Raw genomic sequence first — 13,233 nt, forward strand, 5'->3', positions numbered from 1 at the left:
AGTTATTTTCAGAAAGTTTCAGTTTGCAGGTAAGCACTTAGATTTTAATATTAAAGTTTCATGATTTGCTTTCATAATAATTGTTGTTCTAAAGTATTCGTTGACTTCTTAAAAACCCGATTACTGACATGGCAGAACCGCCTTCCAAAAAACTTTGTATTTTGTCAAAGAAAAAGATATTAAGAGATTCTCAAGGAAGAAGAAGGGCCCAAGAAACGTCTGTGGAACGTCAAAGAAGGATGGAACATGACCAAATTTCGACAAGCAATTCTAGAGCCCAAGAAGTATCAGAGAAACGTCAAAGTAGATTAGAAGAGGATCGTGTCTCAACTAGCAGTGCTAGGGTCCGAGAAACACCTGAGGAACGTCAATGAAGATTGGAAGAGGATCGTGTCTCAACTAGCAGTGCTAGGGTCCGAGAAACACCTGAGGAACGTCAAAGAAGATTGGAAGAGGATCGTGTCTCAACTAGCAGTGTTAGGGCCCGAGAAACACCTGAGGAACGTCAAAGAAGATTAGAAGAGGTTCGTGTCTCAATTAGCAGTGCTAGGGTCCGAGAAACACCTGAGAAACGTCAAAGAAGATTGGAAGAGGATCGTGTCTCTACTAGCAGTGCTAGGGCCCAAGAAACATAGCGTGGGGGACTGCTGGCCGCCTCAGGCGGCTAGTTACTTATATAAAATTAAAGAAGTTTTAAAGTTTTAATTTTTATTTTTAATTTCATTTTTTAAAGACTTAAATTTTTTTTTCTTTATTTATAATTAAGATAACCAATAAATTCTTCAAATTAAGTTCTCGCTTAAAAAAATAAATCAAAGAAGTGAAAAATCAAAACACACTTCACTTTTTTTTAATATTTTGTTTCAATTTTACATAATAAACTTAAAACATACGAAATCGTATAAAGTACACTGCCCGTGTTTGTTATGCAAATCTAAATATGTTGAACAAGTGAACCAATTTAAACGTTAAATGGATATAAAAATTATAAATATTATAACTTTAAGTCATATAAGAAATCAATACAACTATGCATCCTTTCATATTTTTCATCTCTTTCATAAAAATAACATGCTTAAAAGCAAACTTTGAAAAATTTTGAACCTTTTACAAAATCCTCAGGTCAGAAATTTATCTATGCAGTTTAGAACAATAAATATTTAAGAAGTTTCCTATAAAAGATTAAATAAGTTGAGATGTTATTGGACACAGCTCTTTAATAAAAACTGATTTTAAAAAAAAAACCATAATTATATATAATTAACTAAATATGTCACAGAAGCTGAATAATAACAAATTTTCCTTTTTACAATAAACTGAAGACAAAAAGAAATTTTCTCCGTTTTCACATTCAAATCGAGTAAATGTTGAACAGCCTTTATTTGGATTCATTTTAAATTGCGAATACACAAAAGAGCACTTAATAAGTTACCAAAAGTTTGAGATCTCAATACTTATGTTTCGATATTCCCTTTTCAACAATACTGCTACAGTAGGGAACCGATTATCCGGAACGATCGGGACCATCGCTATTCCGGATAACTGATTTTTCCGGTTTTCTGAATCGCTTCAAAAAGCCGTTTTTTTTTTATTGTTAAACCCAACTAAAAAAATTTTTTTAGTAATAATCTTAAAAAGAAGAAAAAATGATGAAATAATACACTAATGATTATTTTCAAAATTATTGTAAGGTAAACATCTTTCAAAAAAGAAAGAAAAATTCTAAAATTTTATGAGGAAAAAAAAATTTTTTTTTTAAAATGGCGGGAAAATTTATTGCATTTCGTTTCGGTTTTTTGAATTCCGGATAACGGGTCCTGTACTGTACTTCAAAGAAATTATTCTCACATAATTTCGCTAAGTATTTTCGAAAATTCCTCTAGCTTTGAAGTGGCTTATTTGACATATTTTTGAAAAGCTCTTTCGTTTGATGATCTAAATAACGTGTTTTATTAGATGAAATTACGCTTATTTTCCAAATTTTCCCTTTAATTTGGAATTATAGAATTAAATTAGCGAAAGTTCAAAAACTGAAAATTATCTTAATTTTTTATCCATTGAAATAATAACTGTGCAAAAATTATAATAATTTTTTTTCAGTTAAATATTCTTTAGATTCTTTTTTAGTTAAAGTGGCATTTTGTAATATTTAATTAAAAAAAAATATCGTTTACATATACTTTGAAGGAATATATCGAACAAAATCAGTGTTCAAATAGAATTGTTGATAAATTGATTTTCATTTCCTTTTCGTTTAAGTAAAAACATTACGTTGGATGCAGAAATCATGCTTCATAATTTTTTTCTTTAATGAAAAAAAAAAAAAAAAGTGCGTGGAGTCCCTCCGCGCGGAAGAAGTTAAACTTCGTAACTTGCGACGTTAATTGTAGAAGAATCAGCAGTCGTAGAAGGATCACTAGTTCTATTTAACGACTCTTTTTCCTGCTCCGCTCGCTTCCGTGCTTTGTAATCACGGTAATATTGTGCATTTTTCCCTCGTGGACCTCTTGAACCAGTGGAAGTGCTTGTGGTTGCCTCATCGTCTCGCCATGGAAAATGTATTTGTATTAATAATGTATGTGAATGCGTCATAATGTAATTTCAAAAGAGAAAACCTAACAATCAATTGATAACAATCAATTGAGACGTACCTTGACATAACCTTAAATCCGTCGCATTGTCCGTGGGATTATTTTCACTCATTTTTTACAATTGTTATCCACTAAATTTGAAAATAAAAAATACTACCCTATTAAATTATATGTGTATCAAATCAGACTAAAATATTTATAGAAAAACAATAATTTTTTTATTTTTATGCTAGTGAGAACCAAAACAATATGAATGAGGGAAAACTGGATCCTACCACGTGATTTCCCGGCCAATAAAAATTTAGCGTTAAACGTTTAACGCAACCTTGTTGGAAGTCGCACAAGAAGTATAACTTGTTGTTCTTGTTAATTTACGTCGCACTAGAGCTGCACAATGGGCTAAAGTATAACTTCAAAAGTTTCTAAAGTATTTTCTCTATTTATTAGTATTGGAAGCTATCTCAGAACTTAGAATAGTTCAAAATCGGAAAAATTGAATAGATACTTTGCACAAGAAAATCACACAGAATTTTCTTAAATGTCTGTTTTCATTATTTTGGACGCAACTTATCAATGATTTCTTACTTATCTTTGATCTCAGAAAAGAAATATCTATTTTTTAACATAACTAGATTGTGTTGTTTAAGCGGGAGAGAGACAATATTTTAATTCAATATAGCCGCGAGAACTGTCAATTTTGGCATTCACTAACAGAAATTTAATTCCTTTTTTAGTAGAAAAAATAAAGCAGTAAAATTTGAAGCAAAGGAATCTCAGCATGAAACAGATTTCATTTGAACATACTGATTAGCACTTTAAAATCTCGGATTTGATTCAAAGTATATCGAATAGTTTCAGTTTAATCAGTGTTTAAATATACAGGAATCGGTGTTTACTGAAGCATGATTCAAATCAGTGATCAGTACCTGATTCAATTAAGTGATCATCAGAATGAAGATTTCAAGAATTTAAATTATAGATATAGCATTCAATATTTTTATTCGAGTGTATTTCAACCAAAACTATGTTAATAATAATAAAACTTTTTGTTCCAAACACACAAATAAGATGCATGTAAGGACGCGTTATTAATTTTTGAATATATTTATAAAATCTAAAAAAAAATATCTGACTTGTATTTTAATTTTAGAATTGAAAAATATTAGTAAAATTCAACATAATTTATTCGCTGGACTTTTCTAATGAATTAAAATGAATATTCGACATTTATACTAATTTTTAATATTTTGTCGTACTTTTTTTTCTTTCAGTTTAAAAAGTTAGCAAAATTCAAAATAACTTATTTGCTGAATTTCATTCAATTGTTGAAATGAATAATATGGCATTTTGATTTTCCCATTTTAAAATTGAACATTGTTTGAAAAAAAAAAGCAAACTATTAATTTAAAAAAGGTTAAGTACTCATCATTTTTTAGTCTAAAACTAAATAAGGAAATTCTAAGGTTTCTTAGCAATTAAATTAGTAATTACTTTAACTATTTAGCTAAAGTTTCACCGACTAACCAAAAAGATTCTAGCTGACACAACTAACTACAAATGTTGAAAAATTTTCAAAACTGATTCAAAGATTTGTTCAAAAATCATATAAGATTCATAGCCATTCTTTTGGTATTCACATATATGTTAAAATATATTTTTCGATTAATATATTTCAGTACAAGCTTTGATGATTTAAAACAATAAATTTGAAACTGATAAATTAGTAAAAGAATTTAGTGAATATTTGCAATTAATTTTTAATAAATAGATATAAATTGAATAAAATTTTCGATTATTGAATGAATTAAATGAATAAATTTTCGATGTAAACTAAACCATAACGGACCTATGGAATGAATATAAGCATCAGGGCCCAATGGCAGTAATATGATGTTAAAAATCATTTTATAATCTTTACCACTCCTTATTATTTTCATATTTTCAAACATTTATGTGATTATAATAATTATAAATTTTGTATTTGATTATTGTAATTAATTAATAATAATTAATAATGTAACTTCAAACTGTCCACAGTTGGCTAACTTGGAAGAGAGTAGACTAAATATTTTTGAACTCTTAGGGGTTAATATCAAATTTAACCTAACCTTTTAAGCGATATTTAAAACAGAAGACATATATCATAATTCAGATTTCTTTACTTGATTTATTTTAAAACTTGTTGTTTCGCCAACTAATAATTCACTTTAAACCAATACATTTGAATTGAGAGTGAAATTCTGAAACTATGAATGACTTGCAAACATTTTTTCTGGAAACAAGATTATACATTTGAACTTTTTCGTATAAAGCAACAGTACAATAAGAAGCTTTATACATAGGCAATAAGACAAAATAAAATGAAATGTTACATAATTAGAAAAAAATAATACAGTTTGCATTTTTTTTTTTTTTTTTTTTTTTTACTTTTTTTTTTTTTTTTTTTTTTTACTTTTTTTTTTTATATATATATAATTTTTTTTCTCTCTCTCTCTCTCTCTCTTTTTTTTTTTTTTTTTTTTTTTTTTTTTTTAAGCTTTTTTTTTTTAAAAACTTTTTTCTCTCTCTTTTTTTTTTTTTAATTTATTATTTTTTTCTCTCCATTTTTTATGCAAACTGCTAATTAAATATTTGTATATTTCAACACAAAAAATGCATTACACAAAGAATAAATAGTTCATATTCAGTGACATTGAAGAATACTTTAAAACAATGAATTTTTAAGGTATTATTAAGAACTATAGTAAAAAATATGTGCTATCAATACATGGTATGATGAGGAATCATTAAAGTCAGAATAAAAATTAATGTACATAGGCTTATAAAAAGAAATTCCGAAATGATGAGATTGTTCTAGAACCATCCATTTGACACTGGTGACACATCCCAATATTATGAGTAAACGAGAGGCAGTAACTCAAACGGTCCGAGGCAAGGATTTTATTCAGACTGATAGTCTACATCTTCTGCATCTAGGAGCTTCTCTCCTTTATGTGTTCTTTCTAAGTTTAATGTGTAAAACCCTTGGTGAGTCTATCGGTCTGTCCCCAAAGTCCAGCAGGGCTAGACTAGCAGGTGCATGACCCCATACACGCTCAGGAAGTACTAGAGCAGTAATGTTTTACCAAGAACTTGATAACTGAGCATTGCAAGATGTGAATTGGGGAAGCTTGTTCAGAAGAGTATCTGGTAAATAGTTCTTAAACCATCTGTGAAGGTCATAGTTGGCGACTGAGAAGACGGATGAGAGCAGTTAGTCCCAGCTTGTCACCTTTTAGTGTCAAAGAAACACCAGGTCTGTGCCCACGGATGCACCGGGGGAACGGACCCTATTGCTTTCCACTCGACTTTTAGATCTTGTTAATCTCTGCATAGGTAAGAGGCTCAGGTGGAACCAAGAGTGCCGATTTTCCCCCACATGGATTGGAATCAACTGGAGGACAATGATTTCCCATCTCATCTCAAAATGCTTTATTCTATAGGTATGAATCAGTGCATTTTCATCACTACAGTTTAGATGAGATCGTCCTGGTCAGCTTCCGCTATCTCTCTGACGCCGAGTCCAATGTTCTCTTATTTCTGTTACCCAACACGCCATCTCTTTCTACATAGTTCAGCCACCTGATGGCTGGGCGACCTTTTCCTGGTACCAGTGGACTTAACCGCGGCAAGATCAAAAGCCACATTCAATTTCTGTGCAGTGCATTTTCGTCACTACAGCTCAGATGAGATCGTCCCGGTCAGCTTCCGCCATCCTTCTGATGGCAAGTTCTCTTATTTCTGATACCAACACGCCATCTCTTTCTACATAGTTCAGCCACCTGATGGCTGGGCGACCTTTTCCTGGTACCAGTGGACTTAACCGCGGCAAGATCTAAAGCCACATTCAATTTCTGTGCAGTGCATTTTCATCACATCATTTCTGTTGCATTCACAGTTCCAGAAACTTTCCACTAATGTTTCTTTCAAAGGCCAATAGCCAATGATATAATATCAAAATTGTCACAATGCTTCTCAATCCTGAATAAGTTATGAAGGAGGTTTGAGGTAATAAAAATTAACGCGGCAAGATCTAAAGCCGGATTCAGTTTCTGTGATGTTCCGAACTTCTGCAGTCTTAATAAGAATATAGCCATTTTAGGGCATTTTTATGGACCCTTTTTTGGTCTTTGCGAGCATTTCGATAAAATTACAAAACTTTTTTGACACAAAGACAGCTATGACTTAATTTAATACAAATAAAGCATTTTAAAAATATGTAATAATAGCACAATAAACACAATTTAAATTTTGCACTCCTAAAAGTTTCACATAGTTATTAATATACAGTATTACAAATTAAAGCTGTATGCTTTCTCATTAAGTTTGCAAGTCATTCATTAAAAAAAAGAAAAAATATTTTTATTGCAAAATTATGCAATTTATAGAAAATTTACCACCTGATGCTACATTCAAAATACTAAATATTTTAAATTTAGAAAATTTGAAATTAGAAAGATATGAATCTTAATTTAGAAAGTTTAATTTAAATTTAGAAAGTAAATAAGTAATTTAAATTTAGAAAATTTAAAATTTTATTGAAAGAAAATACTTTTGAAAACAATTCTACAGTCTATTGATTAAGAAAATTATCACATTCATCGATAAGAACCTTTTTTTTTTTTTGCCATAGAAGAATTTTTGTAATGAAACAAATAAAGCGATACATTATTTAAAGAACTGAAGTTCTCCAAATAAAGTTAAAAATAAATAAATAATCAAAAATTATATTGTGACTGAAAAAAAAAATTTTTTTTTTAGTAAATTTATTGTTTTTCTCAATATATGTAATTTTTTTAATAGTCAGTGCTTTCTCTATTTAATGCAATGCATTAATTTTTTTAAACAAACAAGATGAATGTGTTAATTTACACAACTGTTTCCAAAAAGAATTTTAAGATGTACTGAAAAATATTTAAAAATTCACAAAATGCTTATGTGAAAAATAATAGTAAAGGTTTGTATCAGTTTATCATTACAATTCTTCACCATTTGTGTAATAAACAAAATATATATTAGAATACTCTATGGTACTTAACACAGTTGCTGTTTCCATTTTATAAAATTTTACGCAACTGAATAGAAAATTTATTGTTAAATTCAAAAACTCATTCATTCAATGTTCAATCTCATCTGATTTGAAAATCAATGCCAAACTGTAACGAGACAAAATATTTGAGGTTCCCAGCTTATTATTAGCTCATTAAAATTTTTAATATGATTTCCAGCTGATTAAACAATTAAAACTCTTTATTATTAGGATTAACAAGTCTTTATATAGACACTTATCACGTGATTCAATTTTATTTTATACATTGTGACGTAAAAATATTTACATCTAATTTTAATGTTTTAAAAGATAACTAAAAATGTAGCATGTGTTTTCTCGATAAGAAAAATTAGTGTATTCAAAACTCGTTGAAAAAAATTTAAATGAGAAAAATCTCATCGAAATAAGATTGAAAGTAACTTAAATGGCTGAAATATATTTAAAAATATTAAATGAATATCAAAAACAATACAAAAAATATATATATAAATGATGTCTTATTTCATAATTCCATAAAAATAAGAATTATCTCGAAAATGCAAGTAACTTGCAAAATTTAATTTAGAACCAAAAATTAAATGCAATTTGTGAACGTTTGTAATGAGAGATTGAGTTAGAGAATGCCATTCCTTACGATAATTTATTCAATTGATACGTCCTGTTTTATGAAACTGTTGTCCTATCATTTTTAATAATAATTTTTCTCTATATTTTCATTGCAGAAGACACATTACAAGCCGCTATGAATCTATTACGTTATCAACTTTTCTTTTTCTCGTATTAGAAAAATCAACAAGTGCTTGTAAAAAATTAAGCTTTTCAAAGGTATTTAAAGTTTTTTCTTGATTATGGTTAAAGACGAATAAAGCAAACACTTTGTGCAAAGTTTCTTTTCAATCTTTCTTTGAAGGATTATTTGTGGCTCTCGATAAATGTACCCCAGTTCCCTTTTCATTTTTGTGCTATTATATTTCAAAAAAATTATTGTACGGAGCGTATGTGTTTCAAAATGTCTTTTAAATTACTGACAACAAATATGAAAGACGCTGTAACAAATTTCATTTCCGTCACAAGTTAAGAATACGATATGACTCATCGAAAACTGCGCGAAAGAACATAAACAGTGGCGTAATAGTCCGATTAACACAATCTACCAATAATTTATTCTTTTTTTTTCTAAGAAATTTCTAACAAATTTTAAAGAATTATAAAGAGAAGTAAAATAAATGTGTTTAATTTTTAATATTTAATACACATATTTTGTACTTTTATTTATGTTTTCAATAAATATAATTTGTGTATAAAAAAAATTTAATACCTTTTTTACGTACCTTTCAAATACGTTTTTAATTGCGGCTCGCGAAAAATTTCAAATTTTGAAAAATGGCTCGACTATCAAGGAGCTTGGCCACCCCTGTCCTATAATATATTATTTAAGAAAATATCTTCGCGAGAAGAGGCAAAGTTGGAAAATATGTTTTTGTTTACATAAAACACCAAAAGTAAAATAATAAAAGCAGTTGTAGAAAGCTGATTAGTAATTTTTTTTTAAAAAAATTAGACCTGATTTTTGTCAGGAAATTCTTAAATACATTAATTGAATACACTGTTACGCATACCTACTGAGTCGTTCTCTTTTCCTTAACACTAGATTCTAATTTCTAAGTCCAATTAATTTGATACTCATTTATGTTTAAATGGTGATTTGAATACGTTCATAAACGACCTCTCAAAGTTTACTTTTTTGTTCTAAATTTGCAATATCCAAATTTTGTTCTATAATTAAGAGAGCAGAATAAAATAAATTATGACAGAAAAGAAATTCCTTATTTACTCACAGAAGTTTATTTTGAATTTGCATGGTGTATAAATATATAAATAATTTCAAATGGATATCAATTATTAACGTTAATGACTAACAAATGTTTCTTAAAAATTAATAACCATTCCAGCTTAAATGGAAAGACTCAGATATTATAAGTTTAAAACGATGTTTCCTCGCCGGCAAAAATCCAGAAAGACTGTTCAACATACACCAGAAAAGCGAAATGCTGACCTTGAAAGTGGGACTTATTGTAAGAAAAATTTTTTCTTTGATATCAGAAAAATGTGTCTTATTTCTAAAACAATTTTATTATTATTTGGATGGCATATGAAATGATTCTTCGAAACACTTTTACTTCAAAATAGTGAATTTTACTAAAATTCGCATTTATGTATTAGATTGCATCTACACAATGGAGACAATTATAGAAAAAACACGAAAACGAAAAAACGTAGAAAAATTCCTTTCGTTCACTGTTTAGAGTGCTAAATCTAGATGTTTTTTTTAAAAAAATAATTAAGTTTACAATTTTTTCGTAGAAAATATTAATTTATTCTTAAACAAATTAATAGCCACGTGCAACAGAGTTAATTTAAAAAATGAACAGTTTCCTTGTAATAACAAAAAGATTACTTGAAAAAAATTGATTCATTAAATTAAATAAATTAGTTTTGAGGAAATAAATACTATATTTCAAAGTTTACCTCATCTTTAATGCTAATTTTTTCCAACATGAAAATTACCAACATCCAATATGAAAATTATGCTCAAAGATGAGTAATACTGTCAAAGATATACTTTGCAATACTTGCACTGCAGTACTTAGAAAATCGTTCATTCATAGTATTTTACCTTTTACAAAAATTACAAATTGAAAAAATTATAGTGAATTCTACCTTTTTTTACATTTAAATATTATATATTATTGCAATTGGCTAAACTTTATTCATAAACAATCTCCCTATCTTACTGTTTGACAGTTTCCTGATGATGATTCCAAAATAAATATATAATTATCTCCTGCGCAGGGGGCTCAGGAGGTATGAAATGTGGAAGAATCTAGTAAATGTTCTAATACTAATAACTTTCAGCAAAATAATTTTAAAATAACAAATATACATGTTACTAATTTAAAATAACAAAAACGTCAATTTAAAAAAAAAAAACTTTATGGATGAAATTAAATATTTTTTTTAATTGAATATGTAATATATTTTTTTATTATAATATTATGGGCAATATTCTCGTACATTGTAGGGGGAAAACACACTTATTATTTCCTTTTCCGCATTTTGCAAATTATTACATAATCACACTAAAAATTCTTTTTCCTTTAAAAATCGTGATTCGGACTCTTTAAAAAGGGGTGTGTTTTCATTTCGAGATTCAGTTGTAATCAATAATATCGTATTAAAATTATCGGATTTTAAAAGCTATGAGGAAATCAATAGTAATAACTGCATAAAAAATGTAGAATAAAAATTTCTACAGAAAAGAATATTATTTTTTTTTTTACTTCCTAAAGGAAGAATATTTCTTCAAGAACTCTAACAAACTGCAACAATGTCGCCGTGTCGTAACAATTCTGCCAAGGAGGCATCTGATAGTTTATTAAAACTACAAAGGAAAATATTATAAAGACAGTGTGCTGTGCATGAGTTGAAATTAAAAATATTTTTAATTTCGTATATAAATAATTTTTCACTAAAAATATACCTGATATTAATTAAAATTATTATTTTTTTTTTAAAAAAAACAGGCAGGTGACATATTTTTATCATTTTGCAGATAATCCATTGATATCAACATCACCAGATACATTCATAACATAGTAGTAGATTCTAGGCACAGTGAATAATTTCAAGAACTTTCAAACCCAATAAAATGAATATTACTTATTAAGCCAATAAAATGCATATGCCAATAAAATGAATTCATAGCCAAGAAAATGAATATACACTTATTAATAAGGTTAAAATGACTGCAATATTTCCTATTCATGATTGATATTAATAATGGACTTGAATATTAAGTCCTATATCAAGTCTATCATACTTTGAATTCTTACTTTTAAATAGTGATAGATATTGAAGCTAATTAAGAGTTCTGAATTGATTTTTCCCTTTTAAAAATGCAAATTATTTATTGACTTAAAAAATGAAGAGTTTTATATCTAAAAACTATAAAAATTCAAAATATTTAAAAAAAAAATATTTATATATATAGTTTCATATTGATCACTAGTTTAGGGGATTTTTTTGGGGGCAAAATTCATAAAAGCATTATGTAACAAGATTATAAACAAATTAACCTTTTATCTTAAACACAATCGATAATTGTATTTTTGGTCGGAATTATTTTAAGAAATTTAGAGGCATTATGCTTTAACTTTACTCAAATTTTTTTTTATAAACATATTTTTGCAGAAGAGCAATCATACTTAAACATTTAAAAATTACATGTCACTTATTTATTTAAAGTAACACAGACTCACAATAACAATCAAACTCAAATATGAAGAGATTTTTATGAAAAAAATTTACTATGTTTCATTTAGGTATATTAAAATTAAGTATTTATATAATAGAAATTTAAGTTATTTCAAATATTTTCTCCTAAAAAAACCAAGCTTGGTTTAAAAAAAAAGTTTAAATAAAAGTGGTTTAAGCAAAGGCAGCCCTGTACAAACTTATTGAAGATGATAAAATTTATAAGATGATAATAAAAAAGCTTAAAAGTATAAATCATTATAAAAAAAGCTTACCACCATGTTCACCATTATACAGACGAGAAAAAGACATCAATTTTCAAAAACCTGTATCCAAATCACAGACAGAATTATAACAACGATTCAACATCTTTCGAGTGATAAATGATAAATCCATTGGTTGCTGCAAATGAAAATAAGTACTTAAATTAGTATCACCAATATTAGGAAAACATAAATTAAATCTATGAACAATAAAAGTTTAAATATCTGACTATGATGTGGACTTAATGTTAGATTCAACAAAATTCTGAAAATATTATTCCTTTTCATGTTTTGAAGTAACCACCAGCAGCACAAAAAGAAAATGTGAACACAATGAATAACTTTTGATCAGATTAACAAACGACTGTTCATTGTAAATCAACCTTGAAGTAATTACTTTTAGAAGCTTTCGTCCACAAAATAAATCAAAATGCTCATTGAAATAATAATTACATCTCAAAAAATGATTAAAATATTTACAATTGATAAAACTTCAATATCTGATCTTATTTAGCGAAAGTAATTTTTTGTGTCGTATTTTGTAACTTACTCGCCTGCACTAATTTATTGATCTCGCCTTGAATAATTAAATTCAAAGCCTAGTATGTGATTTTATTTATTTATTTTTTAATTTGGGTTTTACATTATCAAACCCAAACTAATTTACCTCAGAATTTAGCACTTTTAAGTGAAACTGTTCTCCCGAAACAGGAATGTTTCTTTCCAAAACATAAGATTCGTAATTAAATTAACTGAACTACATTTTATACTATCACAAAAAGAAAAATTTTTTAGGAAAGTGATAAAAGCAACAAAAAAAAGTTTAAGAAGAGTTAAATAAGAAACAAGCTTATATGTAAAGACACTAAATAGATGCCAAAAAATTTACAAAAACTAATGAATTCAAATTTGTCAGAATATGTCAAATTTGGACAGTTTCACAAGGAAAGCTCACATCTAAGTTAACGTGAAGAAT

The 13,233-nt window shown here is 27.6% G+C and overlaps 2 protein-coding genes across 4 annotated transcripts in view; one reads left to right on the top strand and one right to left on the bottom strand.

Annotated features, from left to right (window-relative positions):
• The window catches only part of LOC147812596 (pre-mRNA 3' end processing protein WDR33-like), a 612,260-nt gene that overhangs the window by 83,028 nt on the left and 515,999 nt on the right, over positions 1–13,233 (top strand). The window lies entirely within an intron of this gene.
• LOC147812597 (uncharacterized) overlaps positions 1–13,233 on the bottom strand; it is a 46,939-nt gene that overhangs the window by 16,398 nt on the left and 17,308 nt on the right. For 2 of the 3 annotated variants that reach the window (XR_015433304.1, XM_087161950.1), the window contains one exon: positions 8,364–12,396. The gene's annotated coding sequence lies outside the window, so the exon portion shown is untranslated. Of the gene's footprint in view, positions 1–8,363; positions 12,397–13,233 lie in introns of those variants that run through there. The other variant, XM_087161951.1, reaches the window with a different exon arrangement.

The sequence above is a fragment of the Parasteatoda tepidariorum genome, chromosome 4, assembly GCF_982258835.1.
Source record: "Parasteatoda tepidariorum strain Cologne lab strain chromosome 4, Ptep-v5.0, whole genome shotgun sequence".
Classification (NCBI taxonomy): domain Eukaryota; kingdom Metazoa; phylum Arthropoda; class Arachnida; order Araneae; family Theridiidae; genus Parasteatoda; species Parasteatoda tepidariorum.